The 25,724-nt window shown below is 40.3% G+C and overlaps 1 protein-coding gene across 2 annotated transcripts in view; it reads left to right on the plus strand.

The window, feature by feature from the left end:
- The first annotated feature begins 1,827 nt into the window (after positions 1–1,827).
- MACIR (macrophage immunometabolism regulator) overlaps positions 1,828–25,724 on the plus strand; it is a 63,408-nt gene continuing 39,511 nt past the window's right edge. For both annotated transcript variants that reach the window (XM_066381957.1, XM_066381954.1), the window contains exon 1: positions 1,828–1,968. The gene's annotated coding sequence lies outside the window, so the exon portion shown is untranslated. The remainder of the gene's footprint in view (positions 1,969–25,724) is intronic.

Below are 25,724 nucleotides of genomic sequence, written 5' to 3' on the forward strand. Positions count from 1 at the left end.
ACTCTGCCCTATACCTTGTAATTCTGTGGCTGCTGCATGAGTGGGCCAGGAAGGAGGCCAGTGTAGCTTAGCAATAACAGATACATTAGCTCGAGTATCTAAAAGTCCTTTAAATTTATGCTCATGTATTGTTAGTTCCATTTCAGGGCGTTCCTGACCTTTTTAAAAAAAATCCAATTGGCAAAATCAGAGGAGCCGAATCACCAATTTGCTTGGGGCCCCTTTTGCAGGATGTGGCCTGAGAAGCAGAATTAGCATCCTTATACTATTCTTCTAACTGCCTGAATTAGCCGTGAGACACACTTTTTTTTTTTTTGATTAATTTTGATGGGGTGGCATTGATAAAATTGTCTTCCGTCACCTTCTAACTGGTTTTCTTTGTGCCCCTCCCCTCCCCCAACCCCCTCCCTCTCCTCCCCCCACCTTGTAACCCCAACACTGTTGTCCATGTCTCTGAGTCTCATTTTTATGTCCCACCTATGTATGGAATCATATAGTTCTTAGTTTTTTCTGATTTACTTATTTCGCTCAGTATAATGTTATCAAGGTCCATCCATGTTGTTGTAAAAGATCCGATGTCATAATTTCTTATGGCTGAGTAGTATTCCATAGTATATATATATATATCAAAGCTTTTTAATCCACTTGTCCTCTGATGGACACTTGGACTGTTTCCAGATCTTTGCTATTGTGAACAATGCTGCCATAAACATGGGGGTGCATTTCTTCTTTTCAAACAGTGCTATGGTGTTCTTGGGGTATAGTCCTAACAGCGGTATAGCTGGGTCAAAAGGCAGTTCCATTTTTAATTTCTTGAGGGATCTCCATACTGTTTTCCACAGTGGCTGCACCAGTCTGCATTCCCACCAGCAGTGCAGGAGGGTTCCCTTTTCTCCACATCCTCGCCAGCACTTATTCTGTGTTGTTTTTTTGATGAGCGCCATTCTGACTGGTGTGAGGTGATATCTCATTGTGGTTTTAATTTGCATATCTCTAATAATTAGTGATGTTGAGCATTTTTTCATATGCCTATTGGTCATCTGTGTGTCCTCTTTGGAGAAGTGTCTATTCATTTCTTTTGCCCATTTTTGGATTGGATTGTTTGTCTTCCTGGTATTAAGTTTTACAAGTTCTTTATAAATTTTGGTTATTAACCCCTTATCAGACTCATTGTCAAATATATTCTCCCATTGTGTAGTTTGTCTTTTTATTCTGTCCTTATTGTCTTTAGCTGTGCAGAAGCTTTTTAGTTTGATAAAGTCCCATTTGTTTATCCTGTCTTTTATTTCACTTGCCTGTGGGGACAAATCCGCAAATATATTGCTGTGAGAGATGTCGGTGAGCTTACTGCCTATGTTTTCTTCTAAGATGCTTATGGTTTCATGGCTTACATTTGAGTCTTTTATCCATTTTGAGTTTATTTTTGTGAATGGTGTAAGTTGGTGGTCTAGTTTCATTTTTTTGCAGGTAGCTGTCTAATTTTCCCAACACCATTTGTTGAAGAGGCTGTCTTTACTCCAATGTATGCTCTTACCTTCTTTGTCAAATATCAGTTGTCCATAAAAGTGTGGGTTTATTTCTGGGTTCTCAGTTCTGTTCCATTGATCTATATACCTGTTCTTATGCCAGTACCAGGCTGTTTTGAGTACAATGGCCTTATAGTATAACTTGATATCTCATTTGGTTTTTGTAATTCATGAAAACGTATGTTACAAATTAGAAGTATTTTAGTTAGTTCATGGAAATTCTGGTAGCTTGATTGGATTCCGGAAGTCTTCATTCAAAGAAAAATATATAGCTCAATTTGTCTTTTATTTATTCAGCCAATGTCACAACTCTTTATAGTATGTTTGTGGGAAGAGAAGTGCATGAGGATCTGGAAGGCCTGTCTGCCTTGGCCCTGTCCTCTACTGGTCCACAGCCCAGTGGGCAGATCAGCCACCCTCCTCTACCCACAGTTGCCTCAAGGTAAGACTGAGAATAACATCTACTTTTCTTGCTTTACCAATTTTTTGTTTATTTGTTTGTTTGATAAGCAAAAATAAGATGATACTCAGGAGAGTGCTTGGTAAATTGTAAAACACAACACCAAGGTAAGATACTATTATTTCATCAATACACAGAACAGGTGAAGTGATATCTCTCAGACTAATGTAAGGGAGAAAGTGAAACGACATTGAAGACACTTCAGCCTTACCTGATGTTAACGTTTATTTGCTTGAATGGGTGATACAAGTTGTTGACCTTATGTAAAAATTTCCACTACAAAAGCAACTGAAAGGTGTGCATTTACAATTAGCTAGGGGTGTGTTTCCAGAGTACAAAAGTACACCAGTTACAGCAAGGTCACATTTCTAATCCTCAAAGATAAGAGTAACAGGGAGCAAGCAGTAGGATTAATTCCAAATTCACTATAATTTGGTAATTTACTAGTTGTTTTTAGACTTTCTATCTTGTTTCTGGGTTTTCAAATTTTCTTACCAATGAACAGCATTTTTGGAAGAGAAATGACTAAACTCGTGTGTGTGTGTGTGTGTGTGTGTGTGTGTGTGTGTGTGTGTGTGTAAACACAGGCAAGAATGAAATGTTTAGAGAAAATTTTAATTGTTCCAGAGTTATCACTCATGGAAAATTCATGGAGCAAAGAATAGCATGTGGTGCCCAGCCTGAACTACTCATCTATAAGGCCTGACTAAAATGTGATACAATAGAAGTTTTAAAAAATTTAAGTTTTCTGCTCCACTTTGGTGCAGGGAGAAGGGAGCAGGCCACCAAAGTAACATGCATCTGTGTGATGGGGTCCTACTCATGGCTGTCCAAATGTCCCCCAGTGCTTTTGCAGTACTGAAGACAATGTCACCCTACCTATATATCTTTGGTCACCCTACCACCGTCCCTGGCTTTTGAAATTCTTTTACTTAATAGTTCTCAGATAAGAAATTTAGATCTATAAAAATAGATAGGAGTGAATAGAAAAGACAGAAAAAAGAAAAGAATTGATTTAAAAAAAATTTTTTTTTCTGAAGTTGGAAACGGGGAGGTAGTCAGACAGACTCCTGCATGCACCCAACCGGGATCCACCTGGCACGCCCACCAGGGCGCGATGCTCTGCCCACCAGGGGGCGATGCTCTGCCCATCTGGGGCGTCACTTTGTTGCATCCAGAGCCATTCTAGCGCCTGAGGCAGAGGCCACAGAGCCATCCTCAGTGCCCGGGCCAACTTTGCTCCAATGGAGCCTTGGTTGCGGGAGGGGAAGAGAGAGACAGAAAGGAAGGAGAGGGGGAGAGGTGGAGAAGCAGATGGGCGCTTTTCCTGTGTGCCCTGGCCGAGAATTGAACCTGGGACTCTTGCAAGAATTGATTTTTAAATTGAAATCGTACCATAGAAAACAATTATTCTTCCAATTGCAAGATAACTTTTTTTTTTTTTTTTTTTTTTTTTTACAGAAACAGAGAGAGAGAGTCAGAGAAAGGGATAGACAGGGACAGACAGACAGGAACGGAGAGATGAGAAGCATCAATCATTAGTTTTCTGTTGCACATTGCGACACCTTAGTTGTTCATTGATTGCTTTCTCATATGTGCCTTGACTGTGGGGCTGCAGCAGACCGAGCAACCCCTTGCTCGAGCCAGTGACCTTGGGTCCAAGTTGGTGAGCTTTTACTCAAACCAGATGAGCCTGCACTCAAGCTGGCGACCCCAGGGCCTCAAACCTGGGTCCTCAGCATCCCAGTCCAACGCTCTATCCACTGTGCCACTGCCTGGTCAGGTGCAAGATAACTTTTATTAATATATTTTTTATTTTTTTATTACAGTTGACATACAATATTATGTTAGTTTCAGGTGTACAGCATAGTGGTTAGACATTTATATAACTTACAAAGTGATTACTCACATCAGTCTAGTACCCACCTGACACTATACATATCAATACTTATTACAATATTATTGACTTCACTTCCTATGCATACAACTCTTTTTGTTCTTTCTTTTTTTTAGACAGAGAGAATTTGGGTTTTTTTTGTCATTATTATTTTTATTTATTTATTCATTTTAGAGAAGACAGAGAGAGAGAGAGAGAGAGAGAGAGAGAGAGAAGGGTGGGGAGGAACAGGAAGCATCAACTCCCATATGTGCCTTGACCGGGCAGGCCCAGGGTTTTGAACCGGCTACCTCAGCATTCCAGGTCAACGCTTTATCCACTGTGCCACCACAGGTTAGGCTCTTTTTGTTCTTTCAAGACCACCTTCTTACTTTAATTTTTTATTAAACACTCATCCAAAATACGGTCTCTTCACATGAAGTGTTGGTAGCACCTACTAGGCCTGTTTGAATAGTTGATAATAAACTGTTCATTTACAACAGTTATTAATGCAGCTCCTCTGGATGTTAGTAGCAATTACTTGGAAAAAATTTTCAATGATTAATTAAATCTTGGAATAAGCTTAGATTAAACAAAGTTAAATGGGCTTCCTTAATGTAGGAACCCTCACAGCCTTTAAAAATTATTACAAGTCTGTGATTCTTTCAATGGAGAATTTAATAGACAGTATTCTCCAAATATATTTGACCATAAAATACCTTTCTCTTGGGAAAGATAATTTAGTAATTGACATTAGCATGGTTATTTTCTAATGGCCTTTAAAATAGGCTGGATCTGAATTACAATCCAAGTTTTAGTCCTAGCTCTGCTATTATTACTATGTCCCTGGACATGCCACAAAAACCTTTCTGAGCCTCAATATCCTTATTGTAAATGAGAATAAGAATACTGTACTTAACTTCCAATAGTAATTATCAGATAATAATAAAAAAAAAAACCTCTGTGAAAGTGTCCTATAAATTGCAAGGCATTTTAAATATATAAGCATGGTGAAAATAATGGGCACAGCATTTTTTTTTTACCTATGCATTTTGGAGAGAGGAGAGAGAGAGAGAGAGAGAGAGAGAGAGAGAGAGAGAGAGAGAGAAGGGGGAGGAGGAGCAGGAAGCATCAGCTCCCATATGTGCCTTGACCAGGCAAGCCCAGGGTTTCAGACCAGCGACCACAGCGTTCCAGGTCGACACTTTATTCACTTGCCACCACAGGTCAGGACTGTACAGCATTAAAAGTCAGTCTCGCCAAGAAAGTTTGACCTACCCTCTCTTTTTAAAAAATGTTCTTTGACATTAGATTAATGCTGTATAATAATCAGATTTCCTGATTCAGCAAAGGAGAGTTGTTCTCTTCCAAACTATTCAGGTAATGAAGTATTAATTTTAGGAGAAATAACTATAAAGTAATGAGGCAAATGTTTCCATGTGGTTCACTTTTTTATAACAATATCAAATGTGAATTCTTGCATAGTGCTTGACTTAGAAATGATGAATATTAAAAAATAGGCTTCATCATTGTTGATTAAATACCAGACGATCATTTTCCTCACTTGGGTCAGCAGTCAAACATTAAGAAATGAAGGGAAATAATTATATGAGTAAATAATAAAATGATTTTAGGCTTCATCCTCCTAGCATCAACTAGTTGGAAAGTGGAGATATTATTAGCCCTGTAAAAGACCAATAAGCAGGTTGTAGAAGAGTGAAGAAGCAGAGGTCCTAAGACATTTAGTTAGCATTACTGAAATAGAGTGAGTTGGTTGATAATATTCCCTTAAACAAAATATAATTGATATCGGCTGATTTTTTCCCTTACTCTTGAATTCATCTGTTGAAGTACTAATCCTCAATATGTCAGAATGGGACTGTATTTGGAGAGAGGGTCTTTAAAGTGGTAATAAAGGTAGGCCCTGGCCGGTTGGCTCAGTGGTAAGAGTGTCGGCCTGGCGTGCAGGAGTCCCGGGTTCGATTCCCAGCCAGGGTACACAGGAGAAGCGCCCATCTGCTTCTCCACCCCCACCCTCCTTCTTTCTGTCTGTCTCTTCCCCTCCCGCAGCCAAGGCTCCATTGGAGCAAAGTTGGCCAAGGCACTGAGGATGGCTCCATGGCCTTTGCCTCAGGTGCTAGAATGGCTCTGGTTGCAACACAGCAATGCCCTGGATGGCCAGAGCATCACCCCCTGGTGGCATGCCGGGTGGATCCCGGTAGGGTGCATGCGGGAGTCAGACTGCCTTCCCATTTCCAACTTCAGAAAATACTAGAAAAAAAAAAGATAAAATGGTAATGAAGGTAAAATGAGATGATATAGGTGGGCCCTAGTCCAATATGACTGATGATCTTCTATGAAGAAGAGACATATGAATACAGACTCTACATAGACTAAGAGGAGAATCTCTGAGAACACAGTCAGAAGACAGCCATTTATAAGCCAAGGAGACAAGCCTTAGAAGAAAGCAAACTTGGCAAGAGTTTGATCTTGGAAGAACAAAAGAAAATAGTTATGAATAACTTCTGTATGGTTATACATGATTCATGTTTTAGGCAAATCTAATCTTTTACATACCATTGCTTTCTGTTCTTTTCTTTTTCAGGTGAGAGGAGGGGAGATAGCAAGGCAAACTCCTGCATGCACCCCAACCGGGATCTACCTGGCAACCCCATCTGGAGCCGATGCTTGAGCATCAAGCTATTTTTTAGCACCTGAGGCTGATGAGCTCCAGTGGAGCTATCCTCAGTGCCCAGGGTCACACTTGAACCAATAGAGCCACTGGCTGTAGGAGGGGAAGAAGGAGAGAAAGGGGAGACAGGAAGGGGGAGAAGCAGATGGTCACTTCTCCTATGTGTGCTGACCAGAAATTGAACCTGCGACATCTATACACTGGGCTGATGATCTATCCACTGAGCCACTGTCCAGGGCCTACCATGGCTTTCTATAAAAGTTTATGTGGCTACCTCTTAAGTGAGTTCCTGACTCTGAAAGTCTTAGTTGTTCCTTCATTAGAGACACAGTAGAATACAATAGTTAAGAAAAAGATTTGTAGCTAGAAAGCCTGGAATCCACTCCTGGTCCCGCTACTGTATCAATTCATTTTTTTTTATTTTTTATTTTTTTAATGAGAGAGAAAGGGACAGACATAGACAGATAGGAAGAGAGAGAGAGATGAGAAGCATCAGTTCTTCATTGTGGCTCCTTATTCTCCTTAGTTGTTCATTGATTGCTATCTCATGTGTGCCTTGGTGGGAGGGGGCTGGGGTAGTCTATAGCTGAGCCAGGGACCCCTTGTTCAGGTCAGCAAACTTGGGCTCAAGCCAGTGACCATGGGGTCATATCTATGATCCTTCGCTCAATCTAGTGACCCCACGCTCAAGCTGGTGAGCCTACACTCAAGCCAGATGAACCCACGCTCAAACCAGCAACCTCAGAGCGTTGAACCTGGATCCTCAGCATCCCAGGCCAACGCTCTATCCAGTGAGCCACCACCTGGTCAGGTTCTATCAATTCATTCTTAAGTTTCTATACAAATAGTTTCCATTTTGTAGTTGTTGTGAAAGTTAACTGAGTTAATGGATGTAAAGTTTGGCTATGGTCCTCAAGGACTATAATACAGACATTGAATTTGCAATTCATATATTGAACACCAGATGGCAGTGTGGTCATCCAAGGTTAGGTCGTTGTGTTGTCAGGTTGATGAGCTAATGTGAATGAATATCCCAACCAAATTCTAGAAGGGTAACCAAATTGTAGAAGATTTCTATGGAAGTCAGATAAATTTAAAACATCCATGAAAATAACTATATAGAAGCTCACAGAAATATGCATAAACAAAGCTTTAATAAAATACATCTAATTAACATTACTTGCTTTATATCACTAATTATTCAAATCATTGCTTCATGGTTTATTAGCTGAATAACCTAGGTCAAGTTACTTATTTTTTCTAAGCCTAAGTTTTCTTATCTGTAAAATAACATATATACTTAACCAAATTTTGTGGAGCTCCTACCATATGTCAGGCATTATTCTCAGAGCTGGGGATAGAGCACTTAGAAAAAGGACAGAAATTGTTGCCTTCATGATGCTTATACTCTAAGTTACTAGAATATAGTGAATAATCAGAGAACCTCTATTATATAAAATTATATACTGGTTGTTTACCAGGATGTTAAAGACTACCTTAGTCTTCACTGAATCCCCAAGGGAGGCCTGTAACAAAAAAATAGGTATCTTTACATTTTGTCGCAACGTATTTGATAGACTGTCGATGCAGCAGTATCTGCAGACAGAGGGGTCAAAGCTGCAAAGCTCAGCTCAGTGCTTCTCTGAAGCATGTAAGAGAACCTGGGTAGGTTGGGGGAAAAAGGATTGTTTTTAAAGAGCATTTATTTGGAGAAAGTTATTGAAGGACTGTGTATCCACACCTTTGTGAAGATTGGGTGATGTTTCTTGTCACCTGAGTGAGAAAGGGGTCTTCAAGAGAGTCACTGGGAAGGCTTGGCAGAAGTGCCCTGGAGTTGAGGCACATACGGACTGCAGGAGGGGCTGTGGCTGCGCAGGCCCGAGGACGCAGAGTGGAGGGGAAGGAGCTGCGTTGGAAACAAGGTGCCCTCCTACAGCTGACCGGCAAAAGGGACCAGAGCTGCTCACGGGCCGGATGTGACCTCTGGGGAATGCCTATCTGGAAGGACAATGTGATACCCACTGTTAAAAGATAAACTGAGGCACATTAATATTTTCAAGAGTTCATTTGAGCAAACCAATTGGAATCGAGCAGTGCCAAACTGGAAGTGGGTAGCAGTTCTCTGTGGACAGGCGCTAGGGGGGAGGCTATTCCTAGAATAGACCCAGAAGCAAAGCAAGGAAATTATTTGGAAAAACCTAGTCAGTTGCTTGTGATTGGTTAGTTTTCAATTTAATTTTCTCAATGAGTGCATTTATAGAAATTGAATCTGGCTTACATTTCTGTTTACTTACATAGGCTTCCAGGACATCAGAGCCACCTCTAAGGGCCTCCTTGTTTAATGCCACTAACACCGTAAAGAAGATGGACGGCCAGATAGCTGCCCAGAGCATGAGGGAGGAATGAGGACTACTCGGGGTGAGGCGCTGGGACATCAGAGTGTGGGGGCCCCAGCAGCCCTGTCTTTGAGGAGCTAGATTAGAGAAAGAATCAGCACTGGGGACCCCCCTCGCCAAGAGGGGCCAGAGGTTACGTCAGCCAAGTAGCGCTTTTCTGTCCTTTCTTCTGCCACTCACACTTCAGTTCTGAAGTGAGGGTGACAGGCGTTGCCCACAGAGGTCAGTGGGAAGAAGATAGCCCCCACTGGGGCAGGGATGGAGCACTGCCGGGAAAGGAAGTTTGGAATGTTAATCATTATACAGCACTCAACATATTAATGGTTAAAACGAGACTATTCATGTGCCTAGAAGGGATTACAACACTTACATTATTATTAAGATTCTAAACATTAATATAGGATTTGCCTGAGATTCCATGCCCAGATGGGGAAATACAATACTTAGGTCTCCGAGTGAAAGTAGACTTAACATATAAAGCGCTTACCACAGTCAATGTTTTTGATTTTCATCATTGTTTTAAAATCAACCCTTGTAATTTGTTTGACTCTAAGTGGTACAGCTTTTATACTGAAGACAGGAAGGTTGTCAAAATAGTGTCCCATGAAGAGTGGACCAAGCAGAACTCACACCATTCCTCAGTTCCTTCGCATCCATCCACAGCTAGACTGGCTCTGCTCTTTAGGCTCCAAAGGAGGGAAAGTTTCTTACCTGAATGTCTGGTTCAGACCTCCTGGTCCTCAGCACGTAGTCCTGTGAGCTGTGGGGATGATGGCTCACCTCCACACACCTGGCCGTCCGTGAGTATTGGTAGAATGAGTATACCCATGAAGTTCTCCAGCAATATGAGGGGGATTGTATTACTTCTAGGATTTGGGGCATGAACAAACTCGGGTCACGAAGGTAAAAATGGTGTGATCTGAATCATGCCTTCAGGACTGTTTCTTTCCCACAAGACTGTGGGGCGTTTTCACCAGAGTGTCAACACTTTCAGGGAAGGCAGCAGTTTTCAAAGCGGTGTTCTGCCAACTCTTCCAGTTCAGAGGAACAGAGAGAGAGAGAGAGAGAAACATGGCTTCACTAGTCAAATCACTTTGAGAAATGCTGCCCTTTGTCCTCCCCATTAAACTACACACATTAGCATAGTATAGTCTCCAAAGCTGCATAGGTTAATTTTGCTAAGCCCGGCATATTTACCAACTTTATAGGAGTTCAAAACACCTTTTCCCTCGGCACTCTAGTTGACATCTCTCGGACCAATGTGTCACACCATACTGGATGCACAGGGTGGAGGCATTGTTTCTAAAAAGGCTCTTGAAAAGGAACAATATGTAGATAAATTAGGGTAAATAAATAAGCCATGATTCTGAGAAGTAGAGAGCAGGGCTGCCAGGAAGTGGGAGTCAAAGGGAGAGAGATTTGATGATGTGATGGAGAAAGGATTGAAAAGCTCTAAGCTCTGTATCTGGAAGATTGGGAGGTCAAAGGGAGCAGGAACCTAATGGAGAAATGCAACATATTTCACACAATGTATGACAAGCTACAGAAATGGTGTTATGTTACTGTTGGTCAAATAAGTTTGTAAATATAGTATATATGTTTGCTTGCTTATAGTTTGCATTGGTGTGCGAGACAGGCTGTAAGCTAGCAAAGTCATTATAGCCTAAGGCTTAGTTTTAAAACTAAACCTTTCCCCACACCCTTGACTGTTGCATGATAGGGGTGGTGCACACTTATGAGGAATCCCATTATGGCTCAGATAAGTGACTTTGTATCAGAGACTTCTTTGTTTGTATATTGGATTAAAAGTTTTGATTTCTACACTATAAAATGGGGCAGAGGAGCCCATGCTGAAGGAGAGCAGAGAAAGGCCACGTGGAGGAAATAAGAGGCAGCCAAGATGGCGGAGTGCTGAAGGAGAAGCCAGTTTGTGCAGAGTTTGTGCAGAGAGAAGGAGATGGGGAACAGAGGTGAATAAGGCTAGTGAGGTAGATACCTTTGATTCTAGGAAACTCAGATAAGTCAGTGGCTTTGGGAGCCCTGAATGGAAAGGGAAGTGTTTTCCCACTGTGTGTATTTCTTGTCCGCTGGGTGCAAGCTAGGATTAAAGCTAATGGCTCACCAGTTCTTGGCTCTGTTGTTTCGTTACTGTCTGTCCATTAAATGCAAACCTGCACAGGCCAGGCAGCTGTGATGGTGGCCGTGGCTACTGGCTTTACAGTTACTAAAGGGGATAAAAGACTTGAGGCAGATAAAATGCCACAGCCTATAATTTAGAGTGAATTTTACCTATTTGATTAAGACTTCTATACCACTTCCTAAGTACTGGGCTGTGTTTCAGAACATGTTACAAATATTAGTTCATTAAATTCTCAAAATAACTTTAAGATAGGTGTTATTATCCTCCTCATTTTACAGATGAGGAATCTAAGGCACAAAGATATTTACCAACTTGCTCAAGGGCCTGGACTCAGGTCTAGATCTTCTGTGTCCAGAGTCCCACATTCTTAATTTCTGCTCCCCATCACCTTTGAGAGGCCATGAAATGGAACAGGATGCTGATGGAGGTGATCCTGAATCATTCAAGAGTACAAGCAAATGTACATGTAAAGGAACAATTCCCCATCTGAAAGGGGAGAAATGGCCCTGGCCAGTTGGCTCAGTGGTAGAGCATCGGCCTGGTGTGCAGGAGTCCCGGGTTCGATTCCCAGCCAGGGCACACAGGAGAAGCACCCATCTGCTTCTCCACCCCTCCCCCTCTCCTTCCTTTCTGTCTTTCTCTTCCCCTCCCGCAGCCGAAGCTCCATTGGAGCAAAAGTTGGCCTGGATGCTGAGGATGGCTCTGTGGCCTCTGCCTCAGGCACTAGAATGGCTCTGGTTGCAACAGAGCGATGCCCCAGATGGGCAGAGCATCGCCCCCCTGGTGGGCGTGCCAGGTGGATCCTGGTTGGGCACATACGGGAGTCTGTCTGACTCCCTCCCCGTTTCCAACTTCAGAAAAAAATACAAAAAAAAAAGGGGGGGGGATAAATTGCTCTACTTTAATCAAAACTGACATTAATATTTATTCCTGTAACTTCTTGACATGACCTTTTGTATACCCAAGATGAAACTAAAATTGATGTGAGGGATAGGATTTCAGGTAAAACAACTTACCATATTTTTTGCTCCATAAGATGCACTTTCCCCCCCCCCCCAAAGTGGAGGGAAAAATGCCCAGGCATCTTATGGGGTGAAAAATATGGTATTTTACTAAATATTTTAATACATCATTTGGTTTAGAATATTTTTTTTTCTTATTTTCCTCCTTAAAACCCTAGGTGTGTCTTATGGTCAGGTGCATCTTATGGAGAGAAAAATACAGTAAGTGATAAAACTTGTGTTGGTCAAATAAGTTTGTAAATATGATATATATCTTTGCTTGCTTACAGTTTGCACTGGGTATGGGGGACAGGCTGTAAGCAGGCAGGGTCCTTATAGCCTTTCCCACCTTTTTTTTCCCCCACCCTTTTAATACTAAGATCTTTTCAACACTAAGCTTGTCCCCACACCCTTGACTGTTGCATGATGTGGGGTGGTGCACTCTCATGAGGAATCCCATTATGGCTCAGATAAGTGACTTTGTATCAGAGACTTCCTTGTTTGTATATTGGATTAAAGGTTTTGATTTCTACGCTATAAAATGGGGCAGACCAGGGCTTGCTCTCTCTTCGGTTCCTAAAATTAGCATTGCAGGGAGAGCAGAGAAAGGCCACGTTGAGGAGAGGTGAAGCAGCCAAGATGATGGGGTGCTGAAGGAGAAGCCAGTTTGTGCAGAGAGAAGGAGATGGGGAAAAGAGGTGAATAAGGCTGGTGAGGAAGAAACCTTTGATTCTAGGAAACTCAGATAAGTCAGTGACTTTGGGAGCCCTGAATGGAAAGGGAAGTGTTTTCCCGCTGTGTGTATTTCTTGCCTGCCGGGTGCAAGCTAGGATTAAAGCTAATGGCCCACCAGTTCTTGACTCCGTTATTTCATTACCATCTGTCCAAATCAGATGCGAAGCTTCATGGGCCAGGTGGCTGTGATGGTGGATGTGGCTACTGGCTTACAACTTGTTACCACAGCAATGTTGCCCAAGGGGCAGACTTACATTTCTCATGAAAAATGTTAAGCAGAAGATCTTGATGTCATTTCATGCACAATTTAATAAGATTTAGCTCTAAAAACAAGGATAAATGGAAATTTATATTTTCCTTTTTTAAAAAATATAACTCATGCCTGACCAGGCAGTGGCGCTGTGGATAGAGCGTCGGACTGGGATGCGGAAGGACCCAGGTTCGAGATCCCGAGGTCACCAGCTTGAGCGCGGGCTCATCTGGCTTAAACCAAAAGCTCACCAGCTTGGACCCAAGGTCGCTGGCTCAAGCAAGGGGTTACTCGGTCTGCTGAAGGCCCGCGGTCATGGCACATATGAGAAAGCAATCAATGAACTAAAGTGTCGCCACGAAAAACTGATGATTGATGCTTCTCATCTCTCTCTGTTCCTGTCTGTCCCTATCTATCCCTCTCTCTGACTCTCTCTCTGTCCCTGTAAAAACAAAAAACAAAAAACAAAAAAAACACATAAAAAATATAACTCATATTTTGGTGGGAAAGTAATTCATACTCACATAAATTATAATGAAGAAAATACAAATCACTCATGATTCCACTGCCCAAAGACAAGCACTTCAATGTATTTGATTCCCTTTGTTTTCTATGTTGAATTTATGTGAGGTTATTCTGAATACATTTTACATCTTACATACCTTGCTTAACATTAGGTGTAAACATCATCCCTATCTCTAAAACTGTTTGTGTTAACTATCATGTCTGTTTTGTCTGTCATCTTGCTTTAAGGGTTTTATATTTCTGTATTGGTGCCCTGTCCTGTGTTCCCTCTTTCCATACAGGGAATATGGTTCTTTTGCTATCTCTTCTGTAGTAATTTATCTGGTTTTCACTTCTCCTTTTTATTATACTTCTGTTAAACAAAGAGGCCTCTAATTATGCAAATCAAGATTGAAACTGACTTTTTTCCACTCAGCCCACCTCAACAGATGAGAAGTTTTCTAAGTTTCTATTTCTTCATATCTGTCCTCCTCCACTTGTTAATCTTCATTAACAACATTTGGAGTTTATAATATACAGTAATGCCTCAGTTTTCGTTGACTTTGGTTATCATCAGTTTCGGTTTTCTTTGATTTTTTTAGCGAAAAATTTGTCTTGGTTTTTATTAGTTGTCTCGGATTTCGTTAGCATGCCCTAATGACCTCGCTGCTAATTTTGCAAAAACAAAAGGCAACCCATGCATTCTTCTGCTCAGTGTGGCTTTGTTTCTCGTTGTGTGAGCATAACCCTGCGTGTCTAGCCAAACAATTCCATTGCTTTCTAGTGTTTTGTGCTTTTTAAATTGATTGTGAGTGCTAATACAGTAATACATTTACACTGATTCATATGGAAATAATTGCCTTGGTTTTTGTCAGTTTCAGATTTCTTTTTTTTTTTTTTTTTTTTTTTTGTCAGTTTCAGATTTCACTGGTAGTTTTCGGACAGATTATAGACGAAAGGGTATTAATAATATAATATAATATAATATAATATAATATAATACAATACAAAACAACACAACATAACATAACATATCATAGGCCCTGGCTGGTTGGCTCAATAATAGAGCATTGGCCCAGCATGTGGATGTCCTGGGTTCAATTCCTGGCCAGAGCACACAGCAGAAGTGACCATCTGCATCTCTATCCCTTGCCCTCCTCTTTCTGTCGCCCCTTCTTCCCCTCTCGATTGATTTGAGTGCATCAGCCCTACGTGCTGAGGATGGTTCTAGGGAGCCTCCACCTCAGGCAATAAAAATAGCTCGGTTGCAATCATGGCCCCAGATGGGCAGAGCTTTGACCCAAACAGGGGTTGCTGCATGGATCCCAGTTAGGATACATGTGGTAGTCTGTCTCTCTGTTTCCTCTCCTCTGACTTGGAGAAAGAAGGAAAAGTTAATTAATTAAGAAAACATAGTATAACATGATAGATCACATATTACAATATGATATATTGTAATTATTAATATAATATATATTTAAAGATGATTTGACATTTATACTTCTGTGACCATATTTATAATATTATTTCTTTTTTACCTTTTTATTTAGAAATAATTTTAGACTTTTATTTTTTATTTATTTTAAAGTAATTTTATTTTTTTAATGGGGAGACATCAATAAATCAGGATACATATATTCAAAGATAACAAGTCCAGGTTATCTTGTCGTTCAATTATGTTGCATACCCATCACCCAAAGTCAGATTGTCCTCTGTCACCTTCTATCTAGTTTTCTTTGTGCCCCTCCCCTCCCCCTTTCCCTCTCCCTTTCCCCCTCCCCCCGTAACCACCACACTCTTATCAATGTCTCTTAGTTTCACTTTTATGTCCCACCTACGTATGGAATAATGCAGTTCCTGGTTTTTTCTGATTTACTTATTTCGCTTCGTATCATGTTATCAAGATCCCACCATTTTGCTGTAAATGAACCGATGTCATCATTTCTTATGGCTGAGTAGTATTCCATAGTGTATATGTGCCACATCTTCTTTATCCAGTCATCTATTAACGGGCTTTTTGGTTGTTTCCATGTCTTGGCCACTGTGAACAATGCTGCAATGAATATGGGGCTGCATGTGTCTTTACGTATCGATGTTTCTGAGTTTGGGGGGTATATACCCAGTAGAGGGATTGCTGGGTCATAAAGTAGTTCTATTTTCAGTTTTTTGAGGAAGCACCATACTTTCTTCCATAATGGTTGTACTACTTTACATTCCCACCAACAGTGGATAAGGGTTCCTTTTTCTCCACAGCCTCTCCAACATTTACTATTACCTGTATTGTTAATAATAGCTAATCTAACAGGTGTGAGGTGATATCTCATTGCAGTTTTGATTAGCATTTCTCTAATAGCTAAAGAAGATGAGCATCTTTTCATATATCTGTTGGCCATTTGTATTTCTTCCTGGGAGAAGTGTTTGTTCATGTCCTCTTCCCATTGTTTTATTGGATTGTTTGTTTGTTTATTGTTGAGTTTTATGAGTTCTTTGTATATTTTGGATATTAGGCCCTTATCTGAGCTGTTGTTTGAAAATATCATTTCCCATTTAGTTTATTTTGTTATCAGTTTCTCTTGCTGAGCAAAAACTTCTTAGTCTGATGTAGTCCCATTCATTAATTTTTGCCTTCACTTCTCTTGCTTGTGGAGTCAAATTCATAAAATGCTCTTTAAAACCCCGGTCCATCGGTTAAGTACCTATGTCTTCTTCTATGTACTTAATTGTTTCAGGTCTTATGTTTAGATCTTTGATCCATTTTGAGTTAATTTTAGTACAGGGGGACAGACTGTAGTCCAGTTTCATTCTTCTGCATGTGGCTTTCCAGTTTTCCCAGCACCATTTATTGAAGAGGCTTTCTTTTCTCCATTGTGTGTTGTTGGCCCCTTTATCAAAAATTATTTGACTATATATATGTGGTTTTATTTCTGGACTTTCTATTCTGTTCCATTGGTCTGAGTATCTATTTTTCTGCCAATACCATGCTGTTTTGATTGTCGTGGCCCTATAATAGAGTTTGAAGTCAGGTATTGTAATGCCCCCAGCTTCATTCTTTTTCTTTAGGATTGCTTTGGCTATTCGGGATTTTTTATAGTTCCATATAAATCTAATAATTTTTTGCTCTATTTCTTTAAAAAATGTCATTGGAATTTTGACCAATATTGCATTAAATTTGTATATTGCTTTGGGTAATATGGCCATGTTGATTATATTTATTCTTAGTAACCAAGAACAAGGTATATTCTTCCATCTCATTATATCTTTTTCGATTTCCCTTAACAATGGTTTATAGTTTTCATTATATAAGTCCTTTACATTCTTTGTTATGTTTATTCCTAAATATTTTATTTTTTTTGTTACAGTTGTGAAGGGGATTATTCTTTTGAGTTCGTTCTCAATTGTTTCATTGTTGGCATATAGAAAGGCTATTGACTTCTGTAAGTTAATTTTGTATCCTGCGACCTTACTGTATTGGCTTATTGTTTCTAGTAGTCTTTTTGTGGATTCTTTGGGGTTTTCGATGTATAGGATCATATCATCTGCAAAAAGTGATACCTTTACTTCTTCTTTTCCGATATGGATGCCTTTTATTTCTTTGTCTTGTCTGATTGCTCTGGCTAGACCCTCTAGTACCACATTAAATAAGAGTGGAGAGAGTGGACAACCCTGTCTTGTTCCTGATTTAAGGGGGAAAGCCTTCAGTTTAGTGCCATTTAATATGATGTTAGCTGATGGTTTATCATATATGGCCTTTATCATGTTGAGATATTTTCCTTCTATACCCATTATGTTGAGAGTCTTAAACATAAAATTGTGTTGTATTTTATCAAAAGCCTTTTCTGCGTCTATTGATAAGATCATGTGGTTTTTGTTCTTTGTTTTGTTGATATGGTGTATTACGTTAACCGTTTTACGTATGTTGAACCATCCTTGAGATTCTGGGATGAATCCCACTTGATCATGATGTATTATTTTTTTAATATGTTGTTGTATTCGATTTGCTAGTATTTTGTTTAGTATTTTAGCATCTGTATTCATTAGAGATATTGGTCTGTAGTTTTCTTTTTTTGTGCCATCCTTGCCTGGTTTTGGTATGAGGGTTATGTTGGCCTCATAAAATGTGTTTGGAAGTATTGCTTCTTCTTCAATTTTTTGGAAGACTTTGAGTAGAATAGGAACCAAGTCTTCTTTGAATGTTTGATAAAATTCGCTTGTATAGCCGTCAGGGCCTGGACTTTTATTTTTGGGGAGGTTTTTAATGGTTTTTTCTATTTCTTCTCTACTGATAGGTCTGTTTAGGCTTTCTGCTTCTTCTTGACTCAGTCTAGGAAGGTTGTATTGTTCTAGGAATTTATCCATTTCTTCTAGGTTGTTGAGTTTAGTGGCATAAAGTTTTTCATAGTATTCTACAATAATTCTTTGTATATCTACGGTGTCCGTGGTGATTTCTCCTCTTTCATTTTGGATTTTGTTTATATGAGTTCTTTCTCTTTTTTCCTTGGTAAGTCTTGCCAAGGGTTTGTCAATTTTGTTGATCTTTTCAAAGAACCAGATCCTTGTTCTATTAATTTTTTCTATAGTTTTTCTGTTCTCTATTTCATTTATTTCTGCTCTGATTTTTATTATCTCCTTTCTTCGGCTGGTTTTGGGTTGTCTTTGTTCTTCTTTTTCTAGTTCCTTAAGGTGTGAAGTTAAGTGGTTCACTTGGGCTCCCTCTTGTTTTTTCATATATGCCTGAAGTGATATGAACTTCCCTCTTATCACTGCTTTTGCTGCATCCCATAGATTCTGATATGTCATATTGTCATTTTCATTTGTCTGTATATATCTTTTGATCTCTGCACTTATTTCTTCCTTGACCCATTCATTCTTTAAAAGTATGTTGTTTAGTTTCCACATTTTTGTGGGATTTTTTCCCCTCTTTTTTGCAGTTGAATTCTAGTTTCAAGGCTTTATGATCAGAAAATATGCTTGGAACAACTTCGATTTTTCTGAATTTGCTGATGTTGTTTTTGTGGCCCAACATATGGACAATTCTTGAGAATGATCCATGTACACTGGAGAAAAAAGTATACTCAGTCACTTTGGGATGAAATGTCCTGTAGATGTCTATCATATCCAGGTGCTCTAGTGTTTTGTTTAAGGCCACTATATCTTTGTTGATTCTCTGTTTGGATGACCAATCTAGAGCCGTCAGTGGTGTATTGAGGTCTCCAAGTATGATTGTATTTTTGTCAGTTTTTGTTTTAAGGTCAATAAGTAGCTGTCTTATATATTTTGGTGCTCCTTGGTTTGGTGCATATATATTAAGAATTGTTATGTCTTCTTGATTCAGTGTCCCCTTAGCTATTATGAAATGGCCATTTTTGTCTCTGAGTACTTTTGCTGTCTTGTAGTCAGCATTATCAGATATGAGTATTGCTACGCCTGCTTTTTTTTGGATGTTATTTGCTTGGAGTATTGTTTTCCAGCCTTTCACTTTGAATTTGTTTTTATCCTTGTTACTTAGATGAGTTTCCTGTAGGCAGCATACAGTTGGATTTTCTTTTTTAATCCATTCTGCTACTCTGTGCCTTTTTATTGGTGAGTTTAATCCGTTTACATTTAGTGTAATTATTGACACTTGTGAGTTCCCTATTGCCATTTTATAGATTGCTTTCTGTTAGTTTTGTGTCTTGTTTGATCTTTCTCTTTTGTTTTTCTATCTTTTGTTTTTATTTGGTTGTATTCCATACATCTTTCCTCTGTTGCTATCTTTTTTATCTCATGTGCTTCTGTGGTGGTGTTTTCAATGGTGGTTACCTTTAAGTAATGAAAAGGGTTCCTACCCTGTTCATTGTAGTGAACTATTTTGTGAGTACTTTTGCACTCCACCGTCCTTTGCTACTGTTAATCTCCATCCTCTCTCTCCCTTTCTTTTTGTTGTTGTCACAGTTTAAATTTGGTTTTATTGTGTTCTTCTTGGAGCTTTGACTTGTGGCTTTGTTTTTTTTTGTTCTTTGTATCTGATTGGAGAACCCCCTTTAGTAATTCCTGGAGTGGGGGTTTTCTGATGATAAATTCCCTCATCTTTTCTGTATCTGTGAAGGTTTTTATTTCTCCTTCATATTTGAAGGATAGCTTTGATGGGTATAGTATTCGTGGCTGGAAGTTCTTCTCTTTCAGGACTTTAAATATTGGGGTCCACTCTCTTCTAGCTTGTAGAGTTTCTGCTGAGAAATCTGATGACAATCTAATGGGCCTTCTTTTATATGTTGTATTCTTCTTTTCCCTGGCTGCCTTGAGAATTTTGTCTTTGCCGTTGGTTTGTGCCAATTTCATTATGATATGCCTTGGAGTAGGATTGTTGGGGTTAAGAAAACTCGGAGTTCTGTTTGCTTCTTGAATTTGAGGCTTTAGTTCTTTCCACAGGCTTGGGAAGTTCTCATCTATTATTTGTTTGAGTATGTTCTCCATTCCATTTTCTCTCTCTTCTCCCTCTGATATACCTATTATTCTTATGTTATTGTTTTTGATGGAGTCAGACAATTCTTGTAGGGCTATCTCATTTTTTTAAATTTTTGAGTCTCTTTCTTCTTCTCTCTGTTGTGCCTCAAGTTGCTTGTCTTCTATTTCACTAATCCTCTCTTCTATCTGACCTGTTCTATTAGCTAAGCTTGTTACTTCTCTTTTCAACTCGTGAATTGAGTTTTTCATCTCTGTTTGATTTGTTTTTATAGTTTCAATTTCCTTGGACATATATTCTTTGTGTTCATTGAGTTGTTTTCTGAGCTCCCCAAATTGCCTTTCTGTGTTTTCTTGTATATCTCCGAGGATTTTTAGGATTTCTATCTTGAATTCTCTGTCATTTAGCTCCAAGGTTTCCAATTTATTAAATTTTTTCTCCATAGATTTTTCCTCATCTAGCTGTGTTACCTCTCTTTCTTTTGTATCTATGATATTCGATTTTCTCTTCCTTAATGGCATCTGAGGGTGGTTTTGTTGATAGTATTAATGAGATTTAATAAAGAATAAAAAGTTAAAAAAATAAAAAATCGAAAAGAGTTGGTTTTTTAAAAAAAATTAATAATGAAATAAAGAAAAATAAAATATAATAAAAATTTGAAAAAAAGGAAATTATTCCCCCCCTCCTTTTTTCCTCTCCTCTCCTCTCCCTTCTTTCTTGAGAAAATCTTGTGCTGAACTGTGAATTATAACAAACAATGCCTGTAATGGAGGGCCTGAATTGGGGAAAAGTAATAAAGGGGCAAAAAAAAAAAAAAAAAAGAAAAAAGAAGGGGGTATGGACCCACAAAAAGCAAATAAGGAAAAAATTTGGGTCAAGAATAAAATGATTTGTTTTTAGGTGTTGGTTGTCTAAGAGTTATGATGAGAGGAATAAGAGGGAAACAGGAAAATGGGGGGACAAATTAAAAAATTACTATTGTATTTAGTGGAACAAGAACTAGATAAAATGGAGAGCCAGGGATGGGAGCACTGCTAGTGAGTTAATAAGGTGAAGTAAAAAAACCCCAAAATGCCACAAACATAAGTTTGAGTCCCAGATAAGATAATTTGTTTGTTATTGAGGTTTGAATGAGAGGAGATGTAAAGGAGAAAGGAAGAAATTAATATAGAGGGAGAAAAGAAAGAGAGAGAGAGAAAAAAAGAGGGAACCACTAAAAGAAGAAAAAAGAAAAAAGAGGAGAGAGAGAGTTAAGGGTTTTGGAGTGCAACCCTCATAGAGAGAAAGGAAGAGGAAAGAAAAGATAATGGGAGATGTAACACTTATAGGTAGTTTCAAGGAGAGGAGAGAGTAAGACCGGCAGAGAGTTAATTGGCCAAATTGGAGGAGGAAAAAAAAAATATCAAGAATGAAGATAAGAGAAACAAACGAACAAATATAATAAAATGGGATAGGTTATAAAGTCTGCAGATTATTCTTGATTTTGAGAGGTTATCTTCTTGCTTTTTCTTTTCTCTCCCTCTTCCTGGTCGGTGACTCTGTACCCCGGGTTCTGCCCCTTTGGCACGCTCAGTTAGAGGTTTGCAGTTGATAAGTCTCTATGGTGATGTCATGTATTGTGCTTTAGTCTCGTTGGCAGACGAGGCTCATTAGCATTTATAGGCTCCGACAGTGAGAGAGTCCGTGTTCCTGGAGCCTTTCTCCTAGTCTTTCCTTCCTCAATTAGTAGCCTGATAATCCAGCTATGGGGTCGCTGCTGCCTCTGCCTGGATAGTAAGAGGCTCAAAGAGCTGGCAACTCCCCACTCTATTTCCACTCAGCACAGGGCTCTGGGTAAGGCTCAGTCAGTCAGAGCTGCTAGCATAATCAGGCGGGGCTTCCGCCCACTCAAAGACCTCTGGCTCTGCCACTCTGTCCGGTAACATGGGGGGGCGCCCACTCTGGGGCGCTTGGAGGAAACTCTCGCTCACTATCTGCGTGCGCAGACCAGGATATCAGGCCGGCAGTCTCACACTCTGAGTGAAACCCCCACCTGCATGGAAAAGTTCCAGCGTTGGAATTGGCTCTCGCTCCATCCCCGTGCGCAGCTTTTGCAAGGCGCTGGGGCGGCCCGAGATTCCGATTTTGGACCACACAAAGGCCCCTGACTCTGCCCCTCTGTGCGATAACACGGGCGCGCACTGCTGAGGCACTCGGAGGAATCTCTCGCTCACTATTTGCGCACAGAAACCAGGATATCAGGCCGGCCGCGTCTCCCTCTGAGTGAAACCCCCACCGGCATGGAAAAGTTCCACCGTTGGAATTAGTTCTCGCTCCCTCCTGTGCGCGGCTTTCCCAGGGTGCTGGGGCTGCCCGGAGATTCTGCTTTCAGCCCACACAAAGGCCTCTGACTCTGCCTCTCTGTGGGATAACACGGGCGCCCACTCCCAGGGCTTTGGAAGGAATCTCTTGCCCACTATCTGCACGCGCCGACCAGGGGATCGGGGAAAATGGCTGCCCCACTTGTCTTTCTTTGTCTGGGTTTGGCACGAGTGTTAGCTTGTATTGCCTGGGTTGCCACAGGAACAGTTTTTCCTCGGCTTGGATCTCCGTGCCACAGCCTGGTTCGGCCGTTTGTGCCGCGGTCTGGATTTATTCACCCCCTTTGCCCGCCTCAGTTTCTATATTCACAGTTCCCAGTGAAAGCCGCCTTGTTTAGGTTAGTGAGGAAGGCGGAGCATTTCTTACTCCCTATTTCCTTCGGGGTTTGGTTATATATTTAGCCAATTTTTCGCTCTACCATACGTTCAGGTGTATTGCAAAACATCTGGAGGCTCCAAGGATAGGTTTTTCTGTTTCTTGTTGAAGATCTTGTTGAGTTTTCGGGGAGATTTATCGGTATTGCTTCCTACCCCGCCATTACTCTGACGTCAATCAATTTTAGACTTTTAAAATATTGCAGAAACAGGCCCTGGCCAGTTGACTCAGCGGTAGAGCGTCGGCCTGGCGTGCGGGGGATCTGGGTTCGGTTCCCGGCCAGGGCACATTGGAGAGGCGCCCATTTGCTTCTCCACCCCCCCCTTCCTCTCTGTCTCTCTCTTCTCCTCCCGCAGCCAAGGCTCCATTGGAGCAAAGATGGCCTGGGCGCTGGGGATGGCTCCTTGGCCTCTGCCCCACACACTAGAGTAGCTCTGGTCGCAGCAGGGCAATGCCCCAGAGGGGCAGAGCATCGCCCCCTGGTGGGAAGAGCGTTGCCCCTGGTGGGCATGCTGGGTGGATCCCGGTTGGGCACATGCGGGGGACTGTCTGACTGTCTCTCCCCGTTTCCAGCTTCAGAAAAATACAAAAATAATATTGCAGAAACAAATACAGGGGTACCTTGAGATACGAATTTAATTCGTTCTGTAACTGAGCTCGTAAATCAGTCAACTTGTATATCAAACTGCTGATACTGGACCTGTGTGCCAATGCACCAACTAGAGGCAGCTTCCCGAATCATTACTCATATCTCGGAGTTTCGCTCGGATCTCAAACAAAAATTTGGACCGAGTCACAGCTCATACCTTAAAAAATTTGTATGTTGGTCTGTTCGTATCTTAAGGTACCACTGTAGTATAAAAAACAACCACTCCATAACCTTCACTCAGATTTGCAAAATATTTCAATGTATCTTAATATATCCTTCTCCAAAAAGATGTATGGGCAACAAATAAGCATATGAAAAATGCATAACATAATTAGTCATTAGAGAATGTATATATACAAATACATGTATATATATTCATACAGATATATTGCTTCACTCAGTTGTGTAGTTTTTGGTTGCTCTGCATGTGTGCCCTGACAGGGGATTGTCATACAGCTATATTGCACAGAGAGAAATGCAGACATGTAAATACATCTAAAGAGATTAGGTAGATTTTTAGGAATCTATTCTTTGGTACCTAAATGCCAGAAATACCAATTTATTAACAATATAAATATATAATATAACCCCAATTAATTCAATAAAAGTATTTTTAAAAAAGAAGTAAAATTTTGTAGTTGCAAAATAGTCATAAGGAAGATGATGCCAGAGTAATGGCAGTGTAAGAGATACTCCTGATTTTTACCCTTGAAATGTCAACTAATTGAACAACTATAATGCAGCAAAGGAATCCCAGCTGGGCTTGCAGGCACACCTGAAAGATCCACATACTGAATAGACTAAAGGGTTCTTAACAATACCACTCTGAAATGCCATCAAGGAAGAAGAAATGGAATACTATGACTATACAAGACAGAGATGTAGTTCAGAAAGAAAATTAAAAATCTCCAGAAAAAAATCTCAATCACATGGAAGCCTTGGAGTTAAATGCTAGAGAATTCAAAATTTATGTTCTGAAAATACTCAAAGAGATGCAAGAAGACACCAATAGACAACTTAATGAGCTCAGAAAACCAATTAATGAACAAAACAAACACCTCACCAAGGAGATTGAAACTTCAAAAACAGAGATGAAGAATTCAATACATGAATTGAAGACTGAGGTAGCAAGTTTAGCTAACAGAACAAGCCTGATAGAGGAAAGAATCAGTGACATTGAAGACATACAACTAGAGATGTTACAGAGACAAGAGGAGAGAGACTCACCAATTTAAAAAACTAAGAAAGCTATACAGAATTTTCTGACTCCATCAGAAAGAGCAATATAAAAATAATGAGTATATGAGAAGAAGAGAGGGAGAAGGGAATGGAGAGCCTATTCAAACAAATAATTTATGAGAATTTTCCAATCCTATGGAAAGAGTTAGAGCCTCGAATCCAAGAAGCAAACAGAATGCTGTTATTGTAACCCAAACAGACCTACTACAAGGCACAGTGTAATAAAATAGTCAAAAATCAATGACAAAGAAAGAATCCTCAAAGCAGCAAGGGAAAAGAACATAACATATAAAGAAAGACCATTAAGTTATCAGCAGAATTCTCAACAGAAATTTTACAAGCCAAAAGACAGTGGACCCAAACATTCAAAGAATTAAAAAAGAGGAATTATCAGCCAAGAATATTGTATCATTAAAGTTATCCTTCAAATATGAAGGAGAAATGAAAACTTTTACAGACATACAGAAGCTGAGGGAATTTATCACTAGAAAACCCCCACTGCAGGAAATACTCAAGGGGGTTATTCAACGAGGTACAAAGAATAAAACAAATCAAAACTACAAGTAAAAGCTCCAATAAGGTCACAATAAAAACAAGGATAATCAGTGACAACAATAACATAAAGATCTGCAGTAGCAGAGGAGGATGGAGTGCAGAAGCACTCATAAGACAAAGGACCCTTGTACACATGAACATTTTCTTTTTTTCTTTTTTTTTTTTTTTGTTGTATTTTTCCAAAGCTGGAAACTGCGAGGCAGTCAGACAGACTCCTGCATGCACCCCACTGGGATCCACCCGGCATGCCCACCAGGGGGCGATGCTCTGCCCATCTTGGGGCATCGCTCTGCCGCAATCAGAGCCATTCCAGCGCCCGAGGCAGAGGCCACAGAGCCATCCCCAGCACCCGGGCAAACTGCTCCAATGGAGCCTTGGATGCGGGAGGGGAAGAGAGAGACAGAGAGGAAAGAGAGGGGGAGCGGTAGAGAAGCAGATGGGCACTTCTCCTGTGTGCCCTGGCCAGGAATCGAACCCAGGACTCCCGCATGCCAGGTCGATGCTCTACCACTGAACCAACCGG

Source organism: Saccopteryx leptura, chromosome 4 (genome assembly GCF_036850995.1).
Source record: "Saccopteryx leptura isolate mSacLep1 chromosome 4, mSacLep1_pri_phased_curated, whole genome shotgun sequence".
Lineage (NCBI taxonomy): Eukaryota > Metazoa > Chordata > Mammalia > Chiroptera > Emballonuridae > Saccopteryx > Saccopteryx leptura.